The sequence below is a fragment of the Pogonomyrmex barbatus genome, unplaced genomic scaffold (assembly GCF_055798465.1).
Source record: "Pogonomyrmex barbatus isolate J1 unplaced genomic scaffold, ASM5579846v1 scaffold18, whole genome shotgun sequence".
Classification (NCBI taxonomy): Eukaryota; Metazoa; Arthropoda; class Insecta; order Hymenoptera; family Formicidae; genus Pogonomyrmex; species Pogonomyrmex barbatus.
Genome location: NW_028297114.1, coordinates 5878058 through 5896772, shown reverse-complemented (window position 1 = coordinate 5896772; position 18715 = coordinate 5878058). Strand labels below are relative to the sequence as shown.

Here is an 18715-nt window from a genome sequence, read left to right as displayed (position 1 = left end):
ATAAATTGTTTTAAATTGCTTTTTTTTTTTGTTAAAAAATTAAAATTATAATATGTATAAATTATATATGTATTAATGTATTCTGCGACCTTCCCTTCTTTTTTATTAATATTTTTTTTTATCGTACTTATTTTGGTTTTATTAACATGTTTCGAAGTTACTTTGTATATACTCCAAATTAATCTACACTTCTCGTCATATGTTATTTTCGCAATTGTATTTATCGTCTATACAGAAAGGTTGACAATCCTAACTTGGTTGTCATCGGCCAAATACTGTTCTCTTCTATTCACCGCCAAACACTATCGCTCTATTCACCTTTTGTTTTACGGCCGGAGTTACCTCCAGTCAAAGCCCCGGTGGCTTTGTGTTCAACTGCAATAACGCGTCTCTCTCTTTTTTTCTCTCTACATTCCAGCAACTCTGCCGTTGATATTTTTGCGGGTGAAAGGGACGCGAACGTGCGGGATGAAACGAACTTCTTTGCGTAATCCAAATACAAAAAACAATTTTGATACAACAAGTGAAGCACCCATCTTCCCACCCGTATTAAATTATGCTTTATGGCGAAAGGCTACACCGTGGCAGCTTACTTTGCTTATTAAATATATAGATTGTTTTAATATTGTTATTCAAGTATCCAAGTTGCGAGATTGAACATTTTAAGATACGTTCGAGATAAGAAAACTCGATCCAAGGTAGAACAGTTTGATTTCGGATCAGCTTCTTTCTATCTTCTTCAGCTTAGACGATGGCCTTTCTCCCCTGTCCCCCTCCCCCCCGCCCCCCGTCGTTTTTTCTCGACAAAACGTATTTTCGACCGTGAGATCGAACGCCTTCGCCTGTAGTGTTTCAGGATGACGCACGATATTGTCGATTTCGTGCCGCGCGGCGCTTTGTTGATGAACCGTTTCTTGCGGAGAACACGAGGCAAACAGCGGAATAAGTTTCTTCCAGAAGTTTTCCAATATTTTGCCGGTTCCAAACGGTAATAAGAACGGTGTCCACGGTGGTCCTCTTACTCGGGGATGAAATATGCGACTCCGTGTCCGGGAAGCGGCGTGCGGGCACGGCACCTCCATCTGCGGTTCAGAGACCACTGCAGTGCTCTATAACGTGCCACTGTTGCTGCCTGCCCGTGGTTTTGTTTTACCTTTCTTTTCCCAAAGTGGCGACCGCAATGTTGCCGCGCTTTTCGACAGATTCATCGGCGCGCCTTCGCATTTGCGGGAAAACCCCCTCTTTTTCTCTCATTTCTCTCCGCGATAATTAAGCCGCGAGATGGAGGAGGAAGTGCAGCTCCCGAGCAGCTTGTTGCATAATTACGAAAAACGCTTAAAAAGTCCCGCTGTATGTTTCGCGTGCGTAGTGCCGACGAGTGCTTACCGTTATTATTATTTGCATTTCATTATCTTATCTCGCGTTTTTTTTTACTCGGAATACGTAGACCGATTTCAAGCAGCTTAATCTAATTTATTAACGAAACGAAAAGGTTGCCCCCCTCCCCCTTTTTGTTTTTTTGTTTTTTGTTTTTTTTTTTTTTTTTACATGTCGCATGTTACTTCGAGATATCCCTACCTTAATTAACGTTACACGGTACACTTACCCTCCTCCGCATTTATTCGGAAGATACAGCGCGAGCGAGCCCAAATATTTTAATTAATTCACGATCCATCGCGTTCCGTGACGCACGTCTCACGCGCAACGGGGCACTTATTTACCCTATGTCAGGGTGCATCGTATGCATTTTGCGCGGATGCGCGTGTACCGAATTAATCACCCGCCCGGGCTGCGATCTCGAGAATTACGGATATTTATAGCGAAGCCGATTCTGATGCAAATGAGGGGGTGGGGAGTCTTCCATCCCGATAAAGTTGTTTGCCCCCGCGCTTACCGGGTATACCTCTTTAAATTATCTGATGCGCTCTTTTCCGTGGAGCGAGGATAAAATCCCTCCGCCCTTCCGGGTACCACGGGGGAGGAAATCGACAATAAAAATACTTTATTAAGTCCTCCGAGTTAAAAATTGTTGGCGCGTGAATCGCGCGTAGTCGATAACATTATTCTTGAGCCGTAGCTCGAAAAGTATCGATATTTTAACCGAGGCGGAAATCTACCCTCTCCCCTCCCCCCCCCCCCCTCCCCGAATAATTGAATGAAAATCGCCGTTTAAAATTGCTTATCGGAACCACGCGTAACAATATGTCAGTATTATTAATTCGGTACTCATTTAACGTTATTAAATTCAGAGGAAGTTTCGCATTTTGGTATTATTGGATATTCGTTTGCGTGTTAATTTTAGTTTAATCCCGCAATTTATGCATATGGGAAACCGATTGAGATACAATTTACGAAGTCCCGTATTCGTCGCCCGTCGCGTCGTTTTCCCAATTAGACACGGCCGATGAAATTCGTCGTGCGAGAATAATTTCGTTGCTAGCTCGCAAGCTAGCTTCTAGCTTCTAGTCACCAGGGACCTTCGTTAAATTACACCAGCGACGTCTAGGGAGACGCCACAACTTAATTAATTGCTACGACGGCAGAATAAATCGTTTTACGATCATACGGTAGAAATCATATATTCCTTTTTTCTCACGTGAAGCCAAATAAAAGGTAAATGACCAAAGAGAAATTTTCGACGGCAATTACATATTAAAATCCATAAAGTGTTTGAGGTATAATTTTTTTTTCTGTGTTTCTCTGTGATGTGATTTTGCCATATAATATACGCGATTTATGGTCGAGCGAGTTTACCTTTTTCACTCCTCTTGTTTCATATGTCTATCTCATTTGTACGAATGAGAATCTGATTTTTTGCGCTCTTTTGCCTCGCTTCGAATCTTCCCATCCCCCCCCCCCTCTCTCTCTCTCTCTCCTTCAATCCATCCTTTCTCGGATATTTATTTTTCTTCGCGTTTGCTTGATCCGCGCAGTCATTATTCAACCACCCCAATTTCCGGCCACCATTCGCGAACAAATGAAAATATTTGCCCCGGAGATTTGCAGGTTTGATTGCTGAATTTCCTCGTCGGTTTTCTTATTCCGAGTACGCAGCGAAAGCGTAACGCCTGCGCCTTATTTTTGACGCACGATATTACATGCTTTCGAAAAGGTAAAGTGGATGGATAAAATATTACTGCGTACTCTTATTCAGAGGGAGCAGACATTCCATTTCTATATACAGGGTGTGCCAAAATTGTAGAAACGGTCGACTAACGGTCTCGAAAACAAAGTATTTTTTAGAAAAATGTTTCAGACAAAAGCTTTTTTTGGTAGCTTTCCTTTTTAGTCCGAAACTTTTAAGAAATGTGATATCCAAATTACACCGCAACCGCATCGCAAATGCACCGCAATCAAATTGCAACCACAACCGCATCTCAACCGCAATCGCACTGCAACTGCATCGCAATCGCAATCGCACTGCAATTGCAACTGCAACCGCACCGCACTGCAACTGTATCGCAACCGTAACCACACCGCAACTGCAACCGCATCTGCATCCGGACACGCATATGCATATCTTTGATATTTCTATTTTAAGTTTTTTTAATATTGTTTTGATATATGTAATATCAATATTAATAAATTTGCCACTTTTAATTCGAAATTGGCTCTATGTTCTTGTAACAGATGCCATTAATCATGATGAAAGAATAAGAAAAAGATAATCCTCCAGCAGTTTTTCCTTTGCCAATAGTCGGAGTGAAATTGGAGATGGGTTTCCTGCTTGACAAACATAGTTTCTAATACTGGGATTGTTATTTGACACTTCAATTTTTTCTTTTAATTATTTTTTTCTTTTATAAAGTACAAAGCAATTCTCAGGTCAAAACTAATTAATAGCTCTTTTGAAATTCTATAATTTTTGTTTGAAACGTTTTTCTCAAAAATGCTTTGTTTTCTAGATATTCAAATTTCATTTTCGCAATTTTGACATATCCTGTATAAAGAAGCTCAATTCGCCATGGTTATTTTTTTTTTCGAAAACGTTTTTACGTATGGGAGATTTAGGGAGGGTTGAGAAAATTTTAGACGTAAAAATGTCGTGTAAGTCGTATAAAAAATCTTTGTATAATAAAACCTCTACATTAAAAAGTAATTAAATTTAAAATACATAAAAAATGGCGTAACACAGATCAAACAGAATATAATTCATTATTTAATGAAGAATATATAGATTAAAGACACGTTTTTTAACGAGATAGAAATTTATTATACACATGACACTCTTTTGCTTTTATTTTATAGTCTCTAAATTTTTATGAAAAAATAGTAGAAATTTATTTTCGTTGGAACTTTAAGTTTTCTCTCAGTGCCAACAAATTAGTGGTCAATGCTGTATATCTAAATGATCCAGGAAGAACCGCGACAAAATGGCGCGAGGATAATCGGAATTGTCCGGCACGGTAGTAGGAGTCGAGCGTGTGGATCGAGTTTAGCATCAAACGAGGATCTGTAATCCTAACTCGCTTCGGTCCGGGTCGAAGGATCTTGCGGTAATCCACGGCTAGGATCGAGCTTAAATCGCTTCTCGTGACACTAGCTGAACAATCCTCGCCCCGGGGCTCAGCATCCTAGACAGAGCGTGCTAGCTCGACCGTAAAGGACCACTCGAGTACCGCAAATCCATCGTCGCGCTTGATCCTGATAGCGAAGTCCTCGGTATTATCCTTCCGGAGCACGCGTCTTTCTCTTCTTCTTTTTTATTTTTTATTTATTTTTTTTTTTTTTTTTTTTTTTTGAGGAACATCCGACTCGATAAAAGGTGATTTCATTGTACGGGCGTTTCTTTTACACCTTTACAAGTAGTTGCTGCTGCAACAATACAATAAGAATCGGGGAGTGGCGATGGATAACGCTGAATCTGACATCGTTAATGTCGTGTTGCGCACTCGTCGGGAATAATCCCTCGTCGCAAAGATGCTGCCGTATAATCGATATCTGTCACCGTAATCAATATTCATATTCGACATTGCCTGGGGAGACTCGAGCAAGATTGAAAACTCAAGTTTCGCGTAAATAAAGTTTGTGTCGCGTCTTGTAAAACGTGTTCAAGTTCGTTCGTCCAACTCTCGGCTCTCTCTCTCTCTCTCTCTCTCTCTCTTTATCTATCTCTCTTCCTTCACTCCTGTCATTCCTTCATTCCTGCTTTTGCCTCCTTCCTCCGCTTTTCCGTGTAAGTCAGAGTTTCCGAGTCTCAACGAAACTCGATCGCATACAATCGATAATTCTAACGTGAAATTGAGCCTCGGGGAAAGGCCGGGAACGGGAAGAGGGTGGTACGAGGGGAGGGAGGGGGGAACAACGAATGATTCGTTCGTCTCGGGCTTTTTAAAATTAACCTGGGGTTATAGCCGTTGAGAAAGAAAAGCGGAAATGTGAGCTGACTCACGGCAGATATACCGTGGATTTTCTCTCCTAACTGCATGAATAGGCGAGGCACGGATACACGCCATGATATAGAGCTTCTCCTCAGACGCGTAACTCCAAAAAGAGGATGTTCGCCGAACGTTGATATTTCACCTACCGTCGTACGCGTACATGATTTCGCTCGCCGTGATATCCGATGTATGCAAATTTATTATGTAAACTCCCGCGGAGTATTTTAGTGAAATCAGTAACGCCTCACATTTATTATGTCAATGAGTATACGTATCGTTAACGTACAAAAGACTTTTATACAGAGAAAAATCCACCAAAATTATTTCGATATTTAATATCATATTTAATGATTTGTGGGTACACGTTAAACATTTCAGGCGAGATACACGAAGCTCATATTGTATCAGATGAATTTATAATTTCAAGATATCGTATATCTCTCGAATTCGGAGCCGATCTTTGGTTAACGAGAACCTTCGTGATGTTTAACCGATTGTTAATGCATTACGCGTTTCCGATTCCAATGTGTATTATACAAAGGGTAATTTATAAGTCATATTTACAGACTACGACGTTTCCCGATTTGATCTGAAATCGTTAACTCGCGATTTTCCCTGCCTTCTCGAGAACGAATCGGGCGAGCGATTGCGAACAATCAATAATCCCATTTCTCCTGCTCGAAACGTGAGTCCCCGGTCGTTTCGTTCGTCTGGAACTTTAAAAATTAACCCCCGGTACTCGCTCGTGAACGGCCCTCGCCGTTACCGGAGGAAGGAAGAAACGAACGAACGGACGATAGAATAGATACAGGGGACACTCTCGTCGCCGGCGTCACCGTCGATTTTCCGGCAATTCGGACTGGGGAAACTCCTCGAGGCTCCGCGCTCGTTCGCCCTCTTGCCGATACTTGGACGTCGTAAATCTTGCAACGAGAAAATGCCTCCTTTTTCGTGCCTCCCTCCCCCCTCCCTCCTCCTGCTCTCGACGTCGCCGTTTTCTCGCCCGGGGCAAACGAAGGAGAAAAAAAGATGAAGGAGAAACGAACGAAAAAAAAAAAAAAAAAAAAAAAAAAAAAAAAAAAAAAAAGGGAGAAATATTCTCGCGGAATGTTCTCGTTTGACGACGCGCGTCGTATTTATACAATTGTAAAATTCAATCGCCAAAAGGCGTACATCGCTCGGTTGAAAGACGTTTTCTCACCGACGAAGAGTTATTATCGTTTACAAGGTTTATTTTTATATATCGGCGATGCTCAAGTTTTCGTGTCGATTGCTTTTTCTTCATATGCAAAATGCAAACGTCGTTAACTCGTCGATGTTAAACGCAGGAAATTCTTATTTATGTAATTAAAATCCATTTTTTTTTTTGCGATTGTCGAGTGAGCAAATATTTTGTCACACAATGATGAAGTCGATCGTAACAAAATTTCAGTCACGCGTCGTTCCGAAGCGACCTGAAACTTAGACATAATTCCCCCGCTATATTGGCGATAGGACAGGCCCCGTACTAAATTAGCGGTCAAATAGCGTTCATTGTTGGCACAAGCCCGGATCCGATTTGCGCGGCCGCTGGATTGCTAGCTTAACCGGAAGATATCGACAATGGCCGGAAACAAAAGCGGCCATTGTCGAAGCCCACAGTCCAGTCGCATCGGGCCATATCGGCGGCGGCGGCAGTGGCGGTGGCGGTGGCGGTGGCGGTGGCGACAACGGTGACTTGAATCGAAAAGAAAAACGAGAAACGGCGGTTAATTTCCCATGGAAGTAACCGATTGCCGCGGAAAAATAGCGGGCGAACCAGATGCGCGGTATATATCACATCCGGTCGACGCCGCCGCTGACTGTTCCCCGGAGGCTGCGCCGCACATGCGATGTTTTGCTCTCTCTCTCTCTCTCTCTCTCTCTCTCTCTCTCTCTCTCTCTCTCTCTCTCTCTCTCCTCTCTCTCTCTCTCTCTCCCCCTCCCTCAGGCCTGAGCCTGAGCGCCAGACTACATTCACTTTCGAGGGTTATCAGGAGGTCCCGCGGGATCGAGAGAGAAAGAGAGAGGGTGAGAGGGTCCCGCTTTGTCCAGCGGACCCCATATTTCAAGGGACCTCGTTGAAAAGACCCTGTACCGTACGTGGAGTGTGCGCGTACACCCCGTTCGCGTGTATATGACCGGCGTACGTTTCTTTTCCCTCTCGCTCTTTCTCCCTTCCTTTTTTTTTTTTTTTTCCATTCCTCTCCTCGTCTCGGCCGAGGTAAGGGGTGCAACATTGACAAATGTTCCGCCCACCAGTTTCCCACCCTTCCGCCCTTTTTTTCGCCCTCTTTTCCTTCCCTTCTTTTACCGCCCGGATATGCGTATATGGCGGTGGACGCATTCTCATATCAACTTTAACGACGCATCTTTCCGCACGAATTTTACGGCCCGATGATGAATACGTACGCCAAGCCTTATCGCGCGCGAGAATTCTAATTCCCGTACAAATCGCGTTCTTTGCCGGGAATAAAGGGAAAACGAACACGGAAGGGCGATAAGCGTGCCGCAAAAGTGGGGAAAAATAATTAAAATCGTACAACTTTTTTAATAAGTTAATAACGAAAGAAAAACATTTCCGACGTGTGCATGCGTCTTGAAACAATTTACTTTCCGTTGAGCTTCATCGAAGATAATCCGCTCTTTTAAATTCCATGATTATTTTTGTTAACAGATGATACCGGAAAAGAAGCCAGGTATAGGCTATAATATTTGCGTGATATTAATGATTTTTCTGAAAGTAATGTAGAAAAAAAAGATGTCATCCGAGCTGAAATACTTTTATTTACGATACACAAGTATAAACTTTCTCGATGATTAGTAAAAGTAGATAATTAATAGGAGATAAATTCGATGTATACGCACAAGATGTATGCAAATTGAAATTGTTGTCGTTTTGATGATCCAACGCCGAGAATTAAGAACGTTAAACAAAAGCCTCGTAAAAGTCGAAACTCGTCAGAGGGAAAACTCGGCGTTGAAGTTGAAGCCGCGGATTCCGGTGCGCCGCATATTAATCAACGTACCAATCAACGTATCGATTTATCGGGACGGTAAACACGCCGTTTCGTCAAACGCTTCGCGTACGAGTAGTTTTATTCTCGCGCACGCCGACCGCTCTGCCGTGGAAAAACGTTCGCGTTGCTCCAGCACCACCAATTTAACTTCGGCGCATTCCATTACCGGGAGCATACAGTCCCTGTTTTCCTCCATCGAGGGCCCCGGCTCGTAATTTCGGATTTTAACTGGCGTATAATCGTCGACGGTAACGACGCCGCGGGATAATAAATATTATCTCACTGACGGGCCTGCCATCTCTCTCTATCCCTCCCCCCCCCCCCCCTCTCTCTCTCTCTCTCTCTCTCTCTTTATTTCTTTCTCTCTCTTTTCTCCCCTTTCTGCTCTGTTGTTCTACAGCCCTGCGTTTTGGCCGAGCATCGATATAGTTATCTCTGTTTGCTCACGCACATCCGGTTAAACTTGGCACGCCGTCGAGCGCGCTTTAATTCGCAGGAAATTCGCCAATCCCGCCGGTGCGGTATTTCGCGGAGAGGTGTCGTTCTCCAAAGTGAAAGGAAAAAAAAAAAAAAAAGGGAAGAAGTTTGCGTTTGAGAAGGTGTAATGAATTGGAAAAAGAGACTAACGGATCTCCAGGGTGTAGCGGATGTGTAGTCGATCTAAATTAGCTGACATTAGATTACAATGGTATTTCTCGACTGTGTATCGCTCGTCGCGTACACCGCGAGTATATCTAAAATTTATTTAACAGCAGTTCATCGTCGGCGCAAATGTCAGCTTTCCGCGGTGTTCCATCGATCGTCGTCGTTGCCGCACTTATTGCCGGAAATGATCAATGCCGATCTATCTTGTTGCGTTTACCGAAACACACGTGTCAGAGCGCGAAACTGTCGACGCGCGAGCTTCGCCACCGCGTTATATAACTAATGCAAAATCGATAGTTCATTTCGCGGCCGCCACAAGGCCAGTTTTTGTTGGCTTGTCGGCGAGCGTATATACAGAGAGGTGTAAATTAGAGTGCACCCGTAATTGGATGAAATGCGATATCGGATCAAATGTAATATCGGCCAGCAGCAGCAGCAGCAGCAGCAGCAGCAGCAGCAGCAGCAGCAACGTCGCCGCTGATATGCATGCGGTTGTTGCGTTGTTTACCGCCGTCGATCCGTCACTTTAATATGCGTAATCGAATGATGTAACGGTGGAAAGTCACCCGACTGGGCTTTCAATTAAAGCCGGATGTCCATGAAAGTGCATCCGCGCCGATGAGACTTCCCTGTCGGCGAGACGTCCGATTTGTCGAAATAATCTGTAATTAACACAGCGATTTATTCAACTCAATTTCTCGATGACGTCGGTGATTTCGTAAAACGGAAAAAAGATGGTAGAGGAAAATCTTTTGCGATAATTGGGTGCATTAAATTGGAAAACAAATATATCTTATATCACATCCTTGGCAGCGGTGTAATTTACAAGATTACTCGCGGTAAGGAATATCGAAATTTGCATACAGTTCCTTACGGGTTTCGAGCCGGCGGCATGCAGTGACGACGATGACGATGACGTCGAAGACGAACGGCGAAATGGAATTTTCAATCTCGAGAGCATCGAGCAACAGCAAAGGCGGGAGGGGCGTCTGTTTTCGAATTCTCTCCCCCCTTTTTTTTTCCTCTCCCGACTTCGACGTGACCGGAAAGACGAGGCGAAGATTGCGTTATGTCAGCGTCGAGAAAAGGAGGTGGGGAGGCGGAGGACGACGACGACGACGACGACGATACACTCAGAAAGCGGATTACAATACGCGTGTTTCTCGCGCACGCACGGCCATGTGCGACACGCGGGATCGCGCGATGGCGACGACGAAGAAGAAATATCCGGGGAATCTGGAGAACGCGGAGTGACCGAAAAGGCGCGGCGTTGAATTTGCAAGCGCGTCGACAAGCGAGAACTTCCATCGCGCGCCGGGAATCCCAAGTGATTCCACGTTCGCGAAATGAGTTCGCGTTCTCCGCCGCTCATATGAATTAGCACTTTGAATAGAGTTGTAAATACTTGAGCGGTTATCGATCGAACGTTTTCTAGGAAACTCCGAGAATACCGGAGCTCGCAAAAAATTTTCGTCAGAAAATTCTTTCCGTGCCGCTGCTCGCCCACGGAGAATTCGTGCGAGTTAATTATAGTTATTTCAAATTATCATGAGCGAACGGAACTATCATTATATTTACGTACGTGACACTAAGAGAGACGTTAGTCGTGGAATTTAATATTTTATGTTTTAAAATAAAATAACGCAAAGCCGATCCTTCGACTTGTTGTCCGACCTTCGGTTCATGCTTCATCGTAAAGATGTAGTTTATGCTATATAGAAACTCGTCGCTCCCTTTTCGGATCTTGGGAGGCTGTATAATGCTGCCAAGCGATAAATTAATCCAATCGTTGCACCCACGCGCGGCTTCCTCTGCGCTCTGAGTTCCAGATACTCGTTGCCACGTTGCATGGCGTGTTATGTTACGCTTACGTGCACGTCACGCGTCGTCTTTGCTATTCAATTTTCTTGAGTTGAAAAACTTTATATGATAATATTTTTAAAAATCTATTCCGAAATCGGAAGTATTTAACTATCGCGAAATTTAACTAATTCGATGTTAAAATAAAGAAATAGTCGATACAGAATTTATAAAAATAAACATTTATCAGAATTATTATACTGACAATCGATTGAAAAAAATGTCACATTTTAAAGCATTCGTTGGTCTCGTCAAAATTTTTATTTATCTTTATTTAAACTCTATCGTAAATAAAATTTGTTAAAATCTTAAGGTGACGCTTAAGGAGCGAAAAATTATGATTTAGAAACTTTCACAGTTCACAATCTTAGTATCCTTTAATTTCCCGCAAAGAAAGTTCGGTAAGGATTTCACTTCTTTCTTCTAAAGATTCGGGTCACTCGAATCCGTACGATGTTCTAAACATTAAAACAAATATCGGGAGATCGTGAATCAACGGCACGTCATAACTCTCGATATCGGCCTCTCGTCGTCGAGGCAATCGAGAATTAATATTCGTGAGAGAGAGAGAGAGAGAGAGAGAGAGTTTCGTTGGTCGATTAAAGATGCAATTCTGCAAGATAGAACAAAGTGAGCCGCCGTTCGCGGGCTATTTTCCGCCTGGATGTCCATTTTGCCGTTCGTGTACCCCGCGATTCCTGGCACGATTCATTCGTATTCCAGCGCTGTCGGAAACTTCGCGATAATTCGATGTCTCGACGACTGCTACAACAGCGGCAACGGCCTCCGTCATCATCGTCGGACCAAAGCGGCCTACGTGACTTCCACCGTCGCTTCCCACTATTCCGCCTCCATCCTGCCCCGATTCTTCGCTATCCCCTCCCGCCCCCCCCCCCCTACCCCGGTATCGTAGCGATATTACGTAAAGTCATATAGATAGGAATCCGCGGGACATTAGACATTTTCCTCGATAATGCCACGTCCAAAGCAGATAAAAGCAACTTATAGTCAATTGCGAAGAAACTTTTATTATATTTACATTATTCCGTATTATCACGGACAATGGTGTACAAAAGCTCCTTTTTGTAACTCTTTTAATTAGCGAATTTTATATTTTTATAATAACAATTATTCCTCAGATTAATTAATTAAAATTATATTGGTGTTGTTGGTTTTAAGCAAACGCTTGATAAAGCGATAAAGCTTCCTTTTAATAATAAATTTTAATGAATATAGGAAAATAATTTATTACTTTATATTACGCGATTATTAAATTTTGTTTTTTTCGACGTATTAAGATTACAAGAGAAATATTTTCAGTTTATTATAATTATACATACGTGTCCTCTTATTAAAACATAAAAGCTGCCATATATAAATAAATTAATTTATATTAATGCATTATTATTAATGCATATAACATTAGTAATATTATTGCATTAATGCATTATCTCGATTTTCAGCCGAGATAAAGATGCAGTATATTCTTCAATTAAATTCATTACACAACGACTATCGTATAATCGCATATTGTGTAATGGACTATTTACTCCACGTAATTAAACACGAGGAGCGGGATATTCAGTGAAAATTTAATTTGTAAAAATACTTTATAAAAATTTAATTATTACAAAATAATAACACATCCACTTAGATATGCAGCCTTGCTCTTGATACTTGTTTTTGTTTCAACAATTAGTGTTTACGCAAGATTATCACTTTAATAGTACGTTAATAATACTTGAATGAACAAGATAACAATGCTTAAAGTTATATATCGTCACATTATTTTTTCAAAAGCGATCGCGACAAATACGAGAGTTGCGAGCGTAATTACTTTTAACGATTATTAAAATTAGCGGTGCTGCTCTTATCTCATGCTCTTATCTCGGGATTCATTAACTTCCGTGATGACTCGCATCGCAATACAGCAAAGTGCTGGTTGCACGCGATAAGTGTTATACAATTATAATTAACTACGTTTTCACGGGTGATTATATGTGCAATAAAAGGATCTGACAGAAGGAAACGGAGGCTTCGGGCAAACCGAGCAATCCAGAGATGATTTTATTATTCATTCAACTTGTATTAGTTGAATAAAATTAAACGTTTAAAATTATTTGACGCGCAATAATTATCTTTTCAAATATTATTTATTTTGAACGCTGCTTTAGTTTTAACGTATTTGTATTTTACAGATCAAGTTGGCGTCGTAGTTGGCAGAATTCCGCTGCTGCGCATCGTATCTGTGAGTGATAAATTATTTTTCATTTTAAAGTTATGATCTCCCGTAATTATATTAAATTTGCGTAAGATTTATATATTATTTATATATATATATATATATATATATATAGATATTATATTTATATATTTATATATGAGTTAATATCTGTAATGCAAAATTAATGCAAGTACAATCTCTTGCAGATTTACTGTATTAAAATAAATGAGCTGCAGTTTATTCATATTTAATAATAATACTCTACTTTATAAAAGTTTGTGTAAAATATGCGAAATAAAATTTATCGCAATATAATAAATATCTCGTTACGAGAATTCTTTATATAAATTGTATCTCGGAGTTAATCAGAGAAGAGAGAGGAAGTTACACTACTTTATTGGTGCAAAAATTTATATTGAAAAAGGTGAAATAGTATCCGCGCGTATAAAATACAGCAAGTTGAGCCTTTAAAATCGATATCGCTTGAACTAAAAGGTTAATAGCAAATGATAGATTGAATGACGAAATTAGGGATTTAAGTATGTGCGAACATTACCCGACATTATCGCCAACATATGTTCACGTAACTATTTGCTTTTAACGTGCGTATTTGATGTAATAAATAATTTAACATCGCTATTCTCACGGCTATTGTTTTAGATGTGTAGTTTTTTACGAGACAAAATTGATAATGTTAACGAATGCAGGTGGCGGTTAAATATTAAAAAATTCGTTAATTACCTTTTCAGAGAGCTCTTTTTCTCCTCGTTGCCTTGAATAAAGTGTCTTATATGTAGCTACCTATAAAGTCAAGGCCACCCAACCTTGACGTACAGGCACTTTGTGACAAGAAATTTTGTTACGATGCGGTACAAAATGACACGTTGAAAGCATCCAATTCAAGAAGAAAGAGAACAGATTTCCTTCGCTGTGCGTTCGCCCGCGTAATTGTTGCTTTATCCTGAGTAATGTAATTGACAGATAACTTTCTAAAATGAGAGAAATTTTATAATTGTTATCACATAAGAGACGCAAAAGAGACGATGTTTTATTAATACAGCCGTTATTGTAATTCAAGAATAATTATCATGTTTTATATTTGGTGATAAATGTATAGAATTTATCTTACGTTGTTGTTGATTAATACATGTTCTGTTTAATAAAATTGTATACGCGGAATGAAAATAACTCCGTTGAAACAAAATGATTCATATATAATGAGGGAATCTCATTTGTATATCTGTATTTTTCGATGTTACATGATGTTGGCCGGTGGAACGAGGAGAAGCGCGTTTCAGCGAAAAGCAACGGAATATGGAAAGTAATAATTAGATGCTTGGCAATATAGATGTCTATATTTTTTCTTGTTTTTGGCGGAGTTTTGTCTGACGAACGATATACAGATGCATTAAAAGTATCGGTTGAGAGGGAATTGCAATGGAAAAATACTCGCTATATTCAAACCGAATATTAAAAACTTAGGGAAAGGTTGGCGGATGAGAGAGAGAATTAAAATTAATTTTAATTTTTCGTCGAGTACGTCGACGTGTCGCAATGGATGTGAATTTTATGCGAAATCAGTGCATGAAAAAAAAAAATAGTTCGCGGGAGTTATAATTTTACGTTTGTCTACGCTATAATATACCTTTTATTAATGCTCGTGAAATATATATCTCCGTCCGCTCGATTAAAATAATGGGCTCCAAAAAATAAGGGATTTTTATAGAAAGAGAATATATTTTTGATATTTGGATTACATAGAAAATGTGGACCAAATGCCTCGAATCGATAATGTTGAAAAATATTTCTTCCTCTCCGTTATTAAATCGAGAGCGGGAGATACGTACATATATCGATAGTAATTTTTCAGAGTTCGAGATATTTTTTTTTTTTTTTTAATGGCTCTTCGCGTTGATTTACCGCTCGTACGACACATACGAGCGTTTCAGTAGACATGTGGGAAAAGGAGGCTGGGGATCCTTGTTCTCGATTTATCGAGGTCAGAGATATCGATAAGACGCGATCCGCGACAAGACTAACAACGCCCTGAGGTCGTGCGGTCGCGAAAGTAACACGATCAGATTCGATTTGACTAACGGTTCCTCGGCGGCATTACCGGAATTTACAGAACACGCATGATATATATATATATATATATATATATATATATATATCACGCGTGTTCTGTAAATTCCGGTATATTCACGTAAATAACAATGTATTTTTCGAAATAATAAGGACATTTCTACCAAACTGCAGTTCACCGAATGAGAGAGAGAGGGAAGAGGGAGAGTTGATCTAAAAAAAAACCTTTCTAAAATTACAAAAATTAAATGTGTAAAAATTTCAGTATATATATATATATATATATATATATATATATATATATATATATATAAGCGTGCACGCCATCAATTTATGACGGCTGGTCTTCACTCTCGTTTCTTTATCGGATTTTTTTTTAAATTAAGAAACAGACAAATGGAACCGAGTCTCATAGCGATATGGTAAATACTGAAATTTTTACACATTTAATTTTTGTAATTTTAGAAAGGTTTTTTTGTAGATCAACTCTCCCTCTTCCCTCTCTCTCTCATTCGGTGAACTGCAGTTTGGTAGAAATGTCCTTATTATTTCGAAAAATACATTGTTATTTACGTGAATATTTCAAAGTTAATTTTCGGACATCATATTGTAATTTATGAACATCGAAAATCTATATTGCATATGTTTCCTTTCATTTTGATGCAAATGTGTTTCTCGCAGCATTTTCGTATTTTTCAATATGGCACTGCACCTATCTCTCACATTAAATGCACATAATGGAATATCCGCGATATCGCGAGACTAAACATCCCGAATCACAAATGGCATTATGAATTTGCTGTCCGGCAAAAAAGGATCGAGATAAATAAACGGAAGGGAGAGAAAAATAAATCGCTGCAATCGCCGCGATTTGCAAGGGCGACTAATTTTTCTTTTTTCTTTTTTTTTCTTTTTTTTTTTTCATTTCCTTGTTTTCTTTTCTTTCGTTCACCGCGAACGTGCGTCGAAATTCCGCGATGGACCGCGGGCCGATGCATAAAAACTTGGTTTCATGAATTTTTATGAACTCCGGCCGGTAACACAAAACGGCCGGAGTCGTCAGATTGCGAGAATGCGCGGGACGATAGTTAGCTGTCCGGTTCGTTCTCCGCTCCATGCATCGCGACAATCTCGAGGATCGCCGATGCGGAAAATGAGTTTCCGCGCTATCGAAAGTGACACCGCGCTCTAGACTCGCGTTCGGGGGAAAGTCGAAAGAAATACGGATAGCGCGTGGCGTGGCGTGGCATGGCGTGGCATGGCATGGCATGGCATGGCGTGGCATGGCGTGGCGTGGCGTGGCGTGGCGTGGCATGACGTGATGGCGGCGCGCTTCCATATTATACGTATTATCGTTCGAGGATGTGTCTCTCGCTTCTCTTTCCCTCTCTCCTTAGCTCGCACTCTTCTCTCGCGACGCTTCTCCGGAGAGACGGAAAGTCCAGAAGGGAAAGGAACAGGAAGGAAAGGAAGAGGAGCGAGCGCGTAGGCGGAGGCGAGATCTGGATCGGGCATTAAAACTTTGAAAATAACGGAGTTCCTTTTAGTGTTTCGGGAGCTTTACGAAAGCCTGGCCGCCCGAGGGGGACGGGATACGAGCTCGCATTACTGGAGATTTGCTTTGGAGGGAAGAAAACCCGAGTTTTCGGATATTAACTCGCCGTTTTTACTACGCGGAATGTTTTGCGGCTAACGCCTCGTTGTAGTTGCGCGGCTTTGCGATGGGACTTCTCTAACACGTTTGGGCAGAACAACGTCAAATATAACCATTAAATTTCGCGAATTAAAATGTAATAGTACTTTTATGTACGGTGTGGTCCGAAGATTACAAGATTTTTACTCTCAAAAATATTTATTACGAAGAAAAAAATATTGAATAGAATTTTGTAGGATATTTTTAGTTGATTAAAAATTATCAATGACGATTATTCCTTTTAACGCTCGTTGATTGTCTTTCTAATGATACTTTTATTCGAGATAATCATGAGAAGAGAATCATTAAGATCATTAAGATTGAAATCGTGAAACGTTTTATCCGAAACGAGAGGGCAGCGTGCGTGCTATGGTCGTTGATAAATTCACGCACGCTTAAAATTCAGCACATTTTTTCCGACCATAGATTTTTCACACGATCGCATAATACTGACGCATTGACAAACGATCCCCGGAGATATCCTCTATTCTCATCGCTGATATCGCCGTGGAATACGAGGGAATTCGGTGCCGGTCGAATCCGCGAGCTTATATGCAGGGCATTGGAGAGGGGGATGCGGGGGGCGGAGGCAGGATTTGAGCTTGAAAATCTGACCAACGATTGATAGAGAAAGGAACTCGCCTGCGGTTGAGACTCGTTGGATGGTGGCGGATAATAAATTGGACGCGCGAATGGCGCCAATTCAGCATTTTATGCAGGTTGCCAACGAGGGATGATAGAGAAACCCATAGAATCCCGATTACGAGAAGTGTGTAGAAGAGCGATCACATTTATTTTACCATATCGTATGCTGCTATCGTACGTAGGTATCTTTTTGAAAAAAGGCAGATAGAGCTTTTTGTTTTAATATTAATTGTAGATAAATACAAATGTGGATTTTTTTATTGTAATATAAAAAAGCATTAGATTTTAGCGATATATTTATAAATTACAATTTAGTTTATAGATTAGACATTGGCTGTTTTTAGCAAAAAGCATTATTGCTTTATTTTTTTGGCTTGATTTTAAATAATTTTTGTATTAAACAATTTTAGGTTTCTCTCATTTCTTAAATATTTAATGTCACAAAATGAAAACGTAAATCATAATAAATACATAACACTGATTCGCTCGCATAACAAATTTTTAATATGAACGAGAACCGAGAATGCGTATTAAAATATTTACAATATAATGATATAATCGAAAGGAAAAATAATTGAAATGAGATAGATAGACGGAGAAAATAAAATAAATTTTTGGGGGACAGTGGAATAATGTAATTTGTCGGCTTTTTATCCTTTGCGTTCTCTGCAGGCTAAGTTTCGATAGGTTTATTAATCAATCGTAATAACCGGAAGTTTGAAAGAAGCTCATCTCGCGCCGAATTTCAGACGAGTAACAGAGGAAGCAGACACCGTGCCGACAGCATTCGGAACTGCTTCATTCTCTTACCCGGAAGCCTCTCTACTTACCTAATTTACCTTTCTCGTCTGTCGAATCTTTATTAAAATGCTTTGCGTCCAAAAGTTCCATTTATCGGAAATCGTTACGGCGTTTATACTAGTCATGCATTAATTTGCAGTATAATTAGTATTAATTTATATAATCGTAGGACACATGGATAAAAAATTCCATCCCTCGTTTCGGCACAAAATTATCGCGGGCGGGTGTAAAGCGAAATAAAACTTTTTTTGATATCGGATGAATCATCATTAATGTGGTATAACCCGCGAGTTATTTGAAGCGTTTGTTTGAAGTAGAAATCGGCACGGGATTGATCAGGAAA

General features: G+C 40.5%; 1 protein-coding gene across 3 annotated transcripts in view; it reads left to right on the top strand.

Annotated features, from left to right (window-relative positions):
- Positions 1 to 18715, top strand: part of PH4alphaEFB (prolyl 4-hydroxylase subunit alpha-1) — a 169614-nt gene that overhangs the window by 94959 nt on the left and 55940 nt on the right. For all 3 annotated transcript variants that reach the window (XM_089075090.1, XM_089075088.1, XM_089075087.1), the window contains exon 2: positions 13123 to 13172. The gene's annotated coding sequence lies outside the window, so the exon portion shown is untranslated. The remainder of the gene's footprint in view (positions 1 to 13122; positions 13173 to 18715) is intronic.